The sequence below is a fragment of the Phocoena sinus genome, chromosome 4, assembly GCF_008692025.1.
Source record: "Phocoena sinus isolate mPhoSin1 chromosome 4, mPhoSin1.pri, whole genome shotgun sequence".
NCBI lineage: Eukaryota > Metazoa > Chordata > Mammalia > Artiodactyla > Phocoenidae > Phocoena > Phocoena sinus.
The window spans coordinates 121,096,967-121,108,804 of record NC_045766.1 but is presented as its reverse complement, the minus strand read 5'-3'; the positions used below and the strand labels follow the sequence as shown (position 1 = coordinate 121,108,804).

At 34.9% G+C, this 11,838-nt stretch overlaps 1 pseudogene; it reads right to left on the bottom strand.

Moving 5' to 3' along the window:
* Positions 1 to 1,207: 1,207 nt before the first annotated feature.
* On the bottom strand, positions 1,208 to 2,038 carry LOC116752697 (annotated as a pseudogene).
* Between the last annotated feature and the right edge of the window lie 9,800 nt (positions 2,039 to 11,838).

Here is an 11,838-nt window from a genome sequence, read left to right as displayed (position 1 = left end):
TCAAGTCCGTTCTCCAGTAGGTCTGCGCCTCTATTCCTGTCTTATCCCTAGGTTCTTCATGACATTTTTTCCCCTTAAATTCCATATATATGTGTTAGCATACGGTATTTGTCTTTGTCTTTCTGACTTACTTCACTCTGTATGACAGACTGTAGGTCTATCCATCTCATTACAAATAACTCAATTTCATTTCTTTTTAAGGCTGAGTAATATTCCATTGTGTATATGTGCCACATCTTCTTTATCCATTCGTCCGATGATGGGCGCTTAGGTTGTTTCCATCTCCGGGCTATTGTAAATAGAGCTGCAATGAACATTTTGGTACATGACTCTTTTTGAATTTTGGTTTTCTCAGGGTATATGCCCAGTAGTGGGATTGCTGGGTCATATGGTAATTCTATTTGTAGTTTTTTAAGGAACCTCCATACTGTTCTCCATAGTGCTCTTGTTTTAAATTGGGAAACCTGAAGATGATTTTCTTTAGAAAATATTATTTGAGGACTGTTTAATTTTCTATTGCTAACAAATTACCATAAACTTAGTGGCTTGAAACAGCATCTTTTATTAACTCACAAGTTTTGTAGATGAGAAGTACAGGCAGGGTCAATTGGGTCTCTGCTTAGTTTCTCATAGGGCCAAAGTCAAGATGTTAAATCAAGATGCTAAGTTCTTACCTGGAGGCTCGGGGGAAGAATTTTATTCTAGACATATTCAGGTTGTTGGCTGAATTCAGTTTCTTGTCATTGTAGGACTGAAGTCCCTGTTCCCTTTCTGGCTGTCAGCCAGGAACTGCTTTCTGTTTCTAGATGTCACCTGCATCCCTTTTCATGCGCTCCCTCCATTTTCAAACCAGCAATCGCCTGGTCCGCCTTTCATGTGCTTTGAATCCCTCTGACCTCACCTGTCAGTAGTGAGAAAACTCTCTTATTTTAAAGGGCTATGTGATTAGATTAGCACCACCTGAATAATTTCTCTTTTTTATGGTCAACTCCTCTGTAATCTTACCTTCATCTGCAACATCTCTTTTACCATGTAATATAACATAATCATGGGACTAACACCTAGAGGTAAAGGTCTTGGGGGACATCTTAAAATTCTGCTTAACACAGGAAAATCCTTTTTCAGACACATTTGATATTCAAATTCATTTACTAGCAGAATTACAAATTAGCCTTTTAAATATTTTTCCTCATAAAACTATCAGATTTCCATTTCTCTAGGTATTTTCTCCAGTTTGCTGTTCAATGACACCAGTTAAGTTTTCTTCATTATTATTAAGAATTGCATATATATTAAAGAGATTGTCATTCATTACTTTTTCATCTCTTTGAAAAGACATAGCCTGACGTGGTAGATGAAAACTGACATCTTTAAAGGCACAAAAGTATTAAACATTTTTCCCACAAAGTTGTAGACACTCAAAGTACTATCAACAGGCATATCTTGTCACTCCTCAAAAATAAGAGCTGAACTAGTTAAAATTAATGTTGTAAAGAATACCTAATATAATAGAATCACTATAGAAGTGTTGAATATATCCAGGGCCCTATTTAGATAATTAATCTGTGTGCATTACACAGACTATAAAGCTTAGCAGAAGAATCCAATCCAGGGGGTGTCCAGTACAGACTTTCCCACAAAAACGTTATTTAATAATAATGCCCAGGCCTTTAAAATAAGATACTGAAAATGCTCCAATTAAAGAGCATATTGTTTTACAGATGTTCCTCTGTCTAGAGCAAGATCCTACCGCAAAGGTTAATATCAAGAACACAATGACGATAAATTCTTCAAAAAATACCAAACCCAAATCAATTAATTTGTGAGACATTGTATTAAAGTCTCTATTCTTTCTGTTTTGAAGCATGAATGAAGTAACTGAAGATCCAAGGCAGCTTAAGGAGTACTCAGTTTTCCCATGAAGATTTAGTCTTTTGTTTAGAAAGTATGAAGAAAAATAGCACTTACTATGATCTGAGGAACTTCTAAAATAATCACTAATACGGCTTTTGTAAATATAAGTAGCTAAGTTGGCCATCTGTACAATATCTAGAGGCCACCTACATGCCATGTCATGTGACTGCCTCAATGTTTAAGCCAGTGATGGGATGGTGAATCCCTCTTGGGCTTCAAATCTCACTGCCCAGCTCCTATTGATATCAGTCTAGCTTGCTGCAACCATTTTTTAAGACATACATGGATACTCTGAATTGGAATAAATATCAGGTCTTCTGTAGTCAAAGAGCCATAGGCTCTCCCATCCTCATACTGGTCATCCAATGCCAGGTGCAGATGTTGAGACTACAGCCAGCCATATGTACTGCCTCCTCCCTGAGTGAATGCTAAAATGGTACCTCATGAGTATGGTCTTGGGCTACAGTTGCCACCAGGACCCAGGTACCACCACTGAGGAGGCTCTGGGCACAGCTGACCATTAAACTTTATTTAAAGAGCTGTAAAATTTAGTATGCAAGTAGATTTTGACACAAATTTGTCAGATCAGCATCTACACATGAGTCTCATACATAGCTTCATTTATGCTTCATTCTTGCTAAATGTCGATTTCCTGTATTGATTTTAAGTCATAATTTTACTCAAGGTAACTACGTCAAAACTTTGACCTACTCATCTTACATGCTTCTTTACCCAAACAAGCAACTCCTCTTTCCACCCACCTTTTGTCTGTCAGGGACTTTGCTTCCTCCTGAACAGATAAAATATAGATGCCATGAGGCTGAAAAAACAAAAAAAAAAACTCAGTAGTATAACCTTCCTTCCTTCAATAATTGCTGTTTCCTTGCCTATGTTCAGTTTTCCAGTCTATCCAAACCATGATTTATAATCATCATTTCATCAGCTTTTTTCACGTACTGCATTTAAGCATCCATTATTACCATTCCACTGAATGACTCATAAATGTGACCCCCATAAACCCACTGATTGCTTAATCAAATGGACACATGTTAATTTTTGTTTAATCTCTCTGAAGCGTTCTATATCACTGGCATGTCTTTTATATTGTGGTTCTCTCTCTTCTTTCTTTTTATTTATGATATCAGGGTTTTCACTCCAGTTTTTCTGAACATTGTTTCTCAAGCGTCTTCATTTAATCTCCTTTCTTTGACTGTCCTCTCATTATTGGCTCTTCCCAGAATCCCATTACCAAACTGTACCTCCTCAACTTCTCTATGAACACACTACACATCCACTCCTAATTGCCTGATTTCATGTATTGCATGTATTCTTATAATTGTCAAATCTAAAATTTATTTCAAACCACTTCTGTCAGTTCCAGACATACATTTCTCTGTCAGCCGTACATTTATTGGCCCCACCACGAGATTCTTCAGACATTCACATTCAACATGATCCAAAACAAAGGAACAAGAAAACATACATTTCAACACTCAGATCTTTCTCTTCCAGGGGGAGAAAAAAATCAAAGAAATTAAGTGAGATCCTTAAAAGTGAATACCTAAAGAATTGAAATTTAAAAGTATTTCAACATTGAATAATTTGAGGAAAAAAATTACACTTGCATTTCTTTCAAGATAGATTTAATCACTGATGATGATTAAATCAGAAAATCTACAAACAGTGCTGCCATGGAAAGGAATAAAATATAGGAACATTCTTATATTAACAAGACATCATCAGTCATCACTGTGTCCCACTGAATTTTGATTCATTTGCTTCCAAGAGGAAACATTATAGTACAATAATATTGTCTGAGAACATTCATTGTAAGAAAAACTAATTTTAAAATAATGTTGTCTCATAAATACTTAGAAAAATGAAAAGTTTTTTAAAAGAAAAAAGAAGGCTTTTAATGAGGTTAATTAAATTGATTTGAAAGAGTAGAAAAGTTAGAGATGCTACAACTAGGAAATGTGTTGAAATATGAAAACAGGAAAACAATACCTAAGTTATTAGTGGCATTTAAACTTTGCTCTCCCAGAGTCAAAATATAATGGTTTCAGTCAGATCTCATTAAATGTGTAGGAATATTTCATACCTATGGGGAAAAGCTTTATTTCATTATTTTAATATTTTACAATGTAATTCTTTATAAAGCTTTAGTAAAATATACACAAAAGGCACATGAACATTTAGTTTAGCTTTTTCTCTAGAAGCAGTGGAAGAAAATAAGGTTTCAGAGAGAAAGAGAAAGACATGATAAGTAAATAAATGGAAAACAGACATTGTTACTCTCTTCCTTGTAGTATGAAATCAGAACCAGATGAAGGGGAAGAAAAGGTGATTGTGGCTATGATCAGTGAAATGATGTGTTTTTAATGTACTAGATAACCATATGCATCATCCATCTATCACTTATAGCAGTGACTTTCAAAGGAAAAGAGAAACAAAGTAAGCATTCAAAGACAAAGTGGAAATCATTCCTAGTTAGTCAAATGACCTATTTCAGAATGTATCTAAGTGGTAAGACTACCTGTATTTATAAAATTATAATGCAACAATTATGCTTGACAAACAAATGTATCTTTCAATCAAATGAATCCAATACTCCACCTTTGAGGATTTTCTGTCAAGAATGTAAATGGAGATTTTACCTACGGATAAATAAGTGAATAAATTACCTTTGTTGAGTTTCTCTTTTTATAAATTATGAAAGAAGGATACTGAGAATAAAGAATCTGTCTACAGAGTGTAATAGAATTTAGGAGGAAAATAACTGTTTCTTCCTGCTGAGTAAACTTTAAATGGCCAGTCTGCTCAGATAAAAGAGCAGTACGTATTTTGGCAATTATCTAAGAAACCACAAAAATTATACAGAAATCTCAGCATTTTAGATCTTGAAGGGGACTTAAAACTTTAGTCTGAATAATTTATTTCGGGAATTAGGAAGCAGAAGACCTAAAGGGTCAAGCACAATCTGAAATACCCTAGAAATATTTTAAGATAGCATGCATTCTTGGATATGGCAACTAGTGCTATATTCTATATTTCTAGAGATTTTCAGTTTTCCTTTGAAATAAATTCAATAATTTCTACTTTGCACAGGAGTGAAAAACTTGAAAGTATGATCACTTATAATGCCATGGGAATGTTTAATTGCTATTTTTTAATGCAAATTAATTTTCTCATATGCTTAATTTAAGTATCATCCAATATTCCTCTCTGTGGCCTTTTGCTTAAGGAGTAATTACATTGCTGACATTTTTAATTAAAACAGTGCTATCTATTTTAAAAAGCATTAAGCCTGCCATTGATTTTTCTTTTTTTTCTTTTTTTGCGGTACGCGGGCCTCTCACTGTTGTGGCCTCTCCCGTTGCGGAGCACAGGCTCCGGACGCCCAGGCTCAATGGCCATGGCTCACAGGCCCAGCCGCTCCGCGGCATGTGGGATCTTCCCGGACCGGGGCACGAACCCGTGTCCCCTGCATCGGTAGGCGGACTCTCAACCACCAGGGAAGCCCTGATTTTTAGATCCTGAATAAAATTTTGGTTGATGAATCAGGATATGTGTCTTAATACTCTATGAAGCTTATATGTATTAGCATACCATTTGAATTGAATATTATTCAGATAAAAATTCATTTATTAAAATTCAATAGCATCATTAAAAATTAGGATCCTAATAAAATCAAACAGATTATATATATATATATGTATGTATATATGGTCCATTTTAATGAGGCTACATATCACCTAATTTAATTTATAGTTGGATATTAGAGATTTAACATTTTAGCAATCTTTAGAGCTCTGAAAAATAATCTGTGATTTAGTATATATTTATTAGATATATTTCCCAATTCTGGAGAATGTTTCAAACTCTTAATGAAGTGAAGCTGCGAGCCATTTATCCAATACATTGAGATTTTAGTAATGTTATACAGGATGCTTCTTTTTTTTTCTTTTTTTTAAATAATTTTTTAACTGAAGTATAGTTGATTTGCAATGTTGTGTTATGTTAGTTTCCGGTAAAAAGCAAAGTGATTCAGTTATACATTTTTTTTTTCAGATTCTTTCCCCTTATAGGTTATTACAAAATATTCAGTATAGTTTCTTGTGCTATACAGTAAGTCTTTGTTGATTATCTATTTTATATATAGTAGTATGTTTAAGTTGATCCCAAACTCCTAATTTATCCCTCCTCCACTTACCCCTTTGGTAACCATAAGTTTGTTTTCTATGTCTGTGGGTCTATTTCTGTTTTTTTTTTTGTTTTTTTTTTTTTTGCTGTACGTGGGCCTCTCACTGTTGTGGCCTCTCCCGTTGCGGAGCACAGGCTCCGGACGCGCAGACTCAGCAGCCCAGCTCACAGGCCCAGCTGCTCCGCGGCATGTGGGATCCTCCCAGACCGGGGCACGAACCCATGTACCCTGCATCGGCAGGCGGACTCTCAACCACTGCGCCACCAGGGAAGCCCTATTTCTGTTTCATGTATAAGTTCATTTGTATCTTTTTTTTTTGTTGTTACTGTTAGATTCCACATGTAAGCGATATTGTGTGATATCTGTCTTTCCCTGTCTGGCTTACTTCACTTAGTATGATAATCTCTAAGGCCATCCATGTTGCTGTAAATGGCATTATTTCATTCCTTTTTTTATGGCTGAGTAATATTCTATTGTATAAATATACCATGTCTTCTTTATCATTCATCTGTGATGAACATTTAGGTTGCTTCCATGTCTTGACTGTTGTAAATAGTGCTGCAGTGAACATTGGGGTGCATGTATCTTTTCAAATTACAGTTTTCTCCAGATATATGCCAAGGAGTAGTATTGTAGAATCATGTGGTAACTCTAGTTTTAGTTTGTTAAGGAAGCTTCACACTGTTTTCCATAGTGGCTGTATCAATTTACATTCCCCCCAACTGTATGGGAAGGTTCCTTTTTCTCCACACCATCTCAGTATTTATTTGTAGACTTTTTGATGATGGCCATTCTGACCAGTGTGAAGTAATACCTCATTGTAGTTTTGACTTGCGTTTCTCTAATAATTAGTGATGTTGAGCATCTTTTCATGTGCCTTTTGGCCATCCGTATGTCTTCTTTGGATAAATGTTTATTTAGATCTTCTGCCCATTTTTTGATAGGGTTGTGATACCTATGAATTCTGAAAGGTATTAATTTCAGTGGACAAAGGAATCTCAGTAATCTGTAAATGAGAACAAAGCAGAGATCTAGTCAAGTATGTAGCAAAAGATTCTTACCTAAATATTCCCCAAACCAAGGCTCTGAGACCTAGATGAAAGTGGCTCTTAATCTAATGCAGATGGATCTATATTACAAAGTGAGGGAGTGACTGAGATCAATCCTTGGCAGTTCTGTATAACTTGACTTTGGTTTCAAGGATCATTCTACTCTTAATATCTTACACTGTGGACAAATGAAGTCGATATGCACATCTTAAGTGAATGGCATGAAGGGGAAGATACAGTTCTTATATTTACTGTATAGTAAAAAGGGGCTTTAAAACCAAAGATACCCATACAATATAATTTCTATGGCTACCTGCTTACTGCTTATATCCCTCCTAGTCTATTCTTCATTCTGTAATCTTCACATTCTGAAGTTAAATAGGCTTAAAGATGCATATGTGTATATATATACATATATATATATATGACTCATATATATATATATATGATTATATCACTGGCATTTAATGATTAATTTAGTTTAAATGTTTCTTACTTAGAAATTATCTAGTGTAGTACATAATCAGACACACAATTTCTCAGAACTTAGACTCCATTCTCAAATTCAGATCTTGAATAAGTTTATCACATTTATGACACTCATGACTTCATTCCATCAGTGTTTACTTAACCCAACAATACAACACAGACTTAACTTTCCTCCCATAATTTCCTTTGATTTAAATTCCCTCCACTGTGAAGGAATTTGGTGTATTCCATACGTGGCCAGGGGCTAATTGTGATTTTTCCCACTATGCAAGATTATGGGTGGTAATATATGTTTTCAAAGGCTGCATTTTCTTCTCTAATTTGAGCCTCTTTCAGCTAATTCTCATGCTGAAATTCTCATTTTGTAGCTCTAGACATTAAGCAGTGGGTGGAATTTAATGATGAAAGCAGCTGATTTTATTAATGCAAATACAGCAGCTGCATCAAATTCCTATTTAGAAGATGTGATATTTGGGAAGGGAGATGGTCAGAGCCTTTCTTATTGCCTCATGACTACTTTTCATATTGAGTGAACACAAAAAAATTCTGCCCAATTAGGGAATATTTAGAAGTCACAATGATGAGGTGAAACAAGAAACTAAAAGGTGAGGAAAAAACGTTGAATATACCAGCCATAAATCAACATTTGGGCAAAAGCTGCATTTGTCAATTATTGGGCTTACTAAGGAATAACATTCCTTGGCAATTAATAAAATATCTGGAATTAAGATGAAATAAAACTCTCTTTGATATCCATACTGTCTAGCTAAGGAAATAATTCATTTTTAAATTAATTTAAATATTTTTTGAAGCATTTTAACAATAAAAGTATTTTCATTTTAGCCATTATTATCTCACTTTGTAGGTTTAAATTTGAATGATTCACTACATGTAGAGTGCATTTTGAATCTGAATCATGAGGTATATAAATACAGATTTGTGTACATATGGAAAATGTTCTCTGTATTACGTTGAACATTTTCCCTGGGCATAAAAAATGTGAGACCAGAGAAATTAATTTAATTTTCTCTACTTATATAAGTATACAAAAATATTCAATCACTAAACACTAAAGCTCAAGGAATTTAAATAAAGAATAGTGTAATATTTTTGTTTTATTTGTATTTAATAACTTTATTGAACTTCCAAATACTGTTTGTGTAAATGTAAAGTGGTAAAATCTTTCTCTGAAAACTTAGCAAAATGAGTCAAAGACAAAAACAGGCAATATAAACTTTGATTTGCTCCAGATACACACTCTAGAAATAATTTGACAAATGTCAAAAGAAAATGGTACAAGAAAGTTTATTGTAGCTTTCCTTATATTTGGAAGTATGCAATAGATAATGGACAGATATAAAAGATAATTTCAGGTAGGGTTGATTATTGTAAAGGAAGTAAAATATAAAATAGTATTATAGTTGAGCATGATGGGAAGAGGCTAATTTAAGGTGCTTGGGGAAGGCTTCTCTGTGGAAGTGACATTTGATTTGATACTTAAATGATAAGGAGTAGTTTACCAATGCAATAGCTGTAGACAGAGTGTGAGCAAGTGATAAAGAACTGAGATGAAAATAAGCTTGGCATTTTCAAAGATAAGAGAAATGATCAATGTGTGCTAGGCAAGTACAAAACTAGGAAGAAATTGGGCGGGGCATCATAATCTTGGGTGATAGATGCCATGATAGGAAAACCTGAAAATGGGAATCTATTTTTAATAGATATGTAGTTCCTGTTGGAACTTCTGGAATTAAAAAGCCAGAATAGCATTCTGGAATCAGATAATATAACGTTTTAAGCCATAGGAAGGTTTATAGATTTATTTAAATGTGCACAGAAGCCACTAGAAAGGTTGGAGAAGCACCACACCATTATATTTTAAAGAACCATATGCCTTCTTCTGTTGGGAGAATGTACTCTGATGTGGGGACAAGTTAAGGTCTGAAGCAGTGAGATCCATTAGAAGCTTATATTAGTAATATAACTTCTATTATTATATTTATGACCTTCAGAATACACTTAATTCATTTATTCATGTTCATATTGTATTCTGAAGATCATAACAACTGTAACAGTTCCACTGCAACGACTAGCAAAGCTAATTCCATTGCAAAAATTATAATTTTAAAGACACTAAAGAGCAGTGGAAGCAACAATGAATCAAATCGGAATTCCAGAGATGGGGGACTCTCCTTATGTGTTAGCTGAGTATCCCATCATTGGCTATATTCTTTTGATGATATTTGCCGATTATAAGCTGGGACCAAGGAGGGGCTTATCTCTGGGTCAGACTTAGCCCATGCTGAGGAACTCCACTGGAAGTAAGAAAAGCTGTAAGTCTTCTGGAACTTTACAGAGTTGATACAGGAAACAGACAATGTGAGAATACCCCAATAGAGCCAGTTTTCTCCAATGGACAAATTCTGAATCTCAATCTGCTGGCAGGTGGCTTGTTTACTACTAAACTGAGTAATATCTCCTGTGATTGAGTTATACTTAGGACAGATCTACTAAAGAAATGGAGCCTCTCTCAAAACACAGTTATTTTTTTCCTCAACATATCTGCAAGATTTAAAAACAGGAGGAGGCAAACATCTGGAGAGCTAAACTTAAAATTTCTGCAGGTCAGAATCTCCCAGGTTTTCAGGGCTGAGGAAAAAGAGATCTGACAAGCTCCCAGTCCAAAGATTAAAATGTCCCAATAACATGCCCCAAGAACAGACAGACCGGAGGTAGATTGAATCTTATGTAGACTGGAGCCCAGAGGCGACCCAATTCAGTCCCTAATTCGAGATCAGCTCTTCACCCTATCTTCCTAGAGAAGAAAGGAAAATGCTCTTTGGCAGAAAGAAACCTGCTGAAGGCTCCATGGTTCTTTAAAAAAATAATCAGACAGGCAATAAGTAAGTAAAAGGTGACACAAATGATAACTATGTAATGAGATGAGTATGTTAATTAGCCTTATTATGGTAATTATTTCACAAGGTATGCATATACCAAAAAGTCACATTGTACACTGTAAATATATGCACTCTTATTGTCAATTTTACATCAGTAAACCTGAGAAAAAAATTTTTAAAGAAATAAAAATGCATTCAATTGTGTTAAAAGCTAGAGAGAGATCACTAAGATGAGAAGTATATTGGTTCCAAAAAGGTATCAACCCTAGGAATTGGATCAATCTGCTAACCAACTTGGATCAAAACAATACAGTCAGTTTTTGACTCATGCAAAGCCCTGTCTGCAAGATCACATAATTCTCCAGGACACCTATCCTGCATGCAGTGACTCGGTGAACCTGGTGACCTTAATACTGTGGCTTTGTATTCTCAACACAGTGCCTCCCCCTTGAGGAAACAGACCAGAGTATCATGGAAGTGTCCCCAATGCCTCAGCTCCAGAACATCACACATCATGCATATTGGCCAGACCAGTCATACACAGACTTTCACATAGGACCGGGAGAAAATGGAGATCTGGATATTGGTAAGAAGTGGTTATTGGTCTTCCTCAGAGACAGAGAAGGAAAACTTTGATGTATCAATTATTGAGATGTAATGATAGGAAAAACATCTTCTCTACAGTTATTCAAATAACTAATGGATTGAGTCCTGGGAAAAATCATGAATTTATTTTTTCAATATTTAGTGTTACATTCCAAATTCTTCTATTTTTACTATGAACCTGTATAGCTCATACTTTAAGGCATATAGTAAATATAAAATACTAATTAAAAAGGAGGAATTTAAGCACATGTTTTATCACAGGGAATACGTGAGGAAATACTGGGTCAGAATGAGGCAGGCAGTTTACAGACATAGATTATAATGTTCCTTGCAATTTCTAAGGGTTCAGATTTAAGGCACCACACCTCTAAACTCTTGAGGCCTTAACATTTATGTCTTTCACCTTAGACATGCAAACATAAAATTCTCTTACACTTTTCAGATCCAGTCACATACATGATAGAAAACAAAAACAATCACTTTTTAGAAAATGGGTAAAAATGAAAAATATGTGTACCAGTTTGCATTCCTACCAGCAGTGTACAAGGATTCCCCTTTCTCCACATTCTGGTCAACATTTAAGTCTTGTCTTTTTGATAACACTCATCCTAACAGATGTGCGATATCTTATTGTGTTTTTTGATTTGCATTTCCATCTTCATCCAGGAGCCCTGTT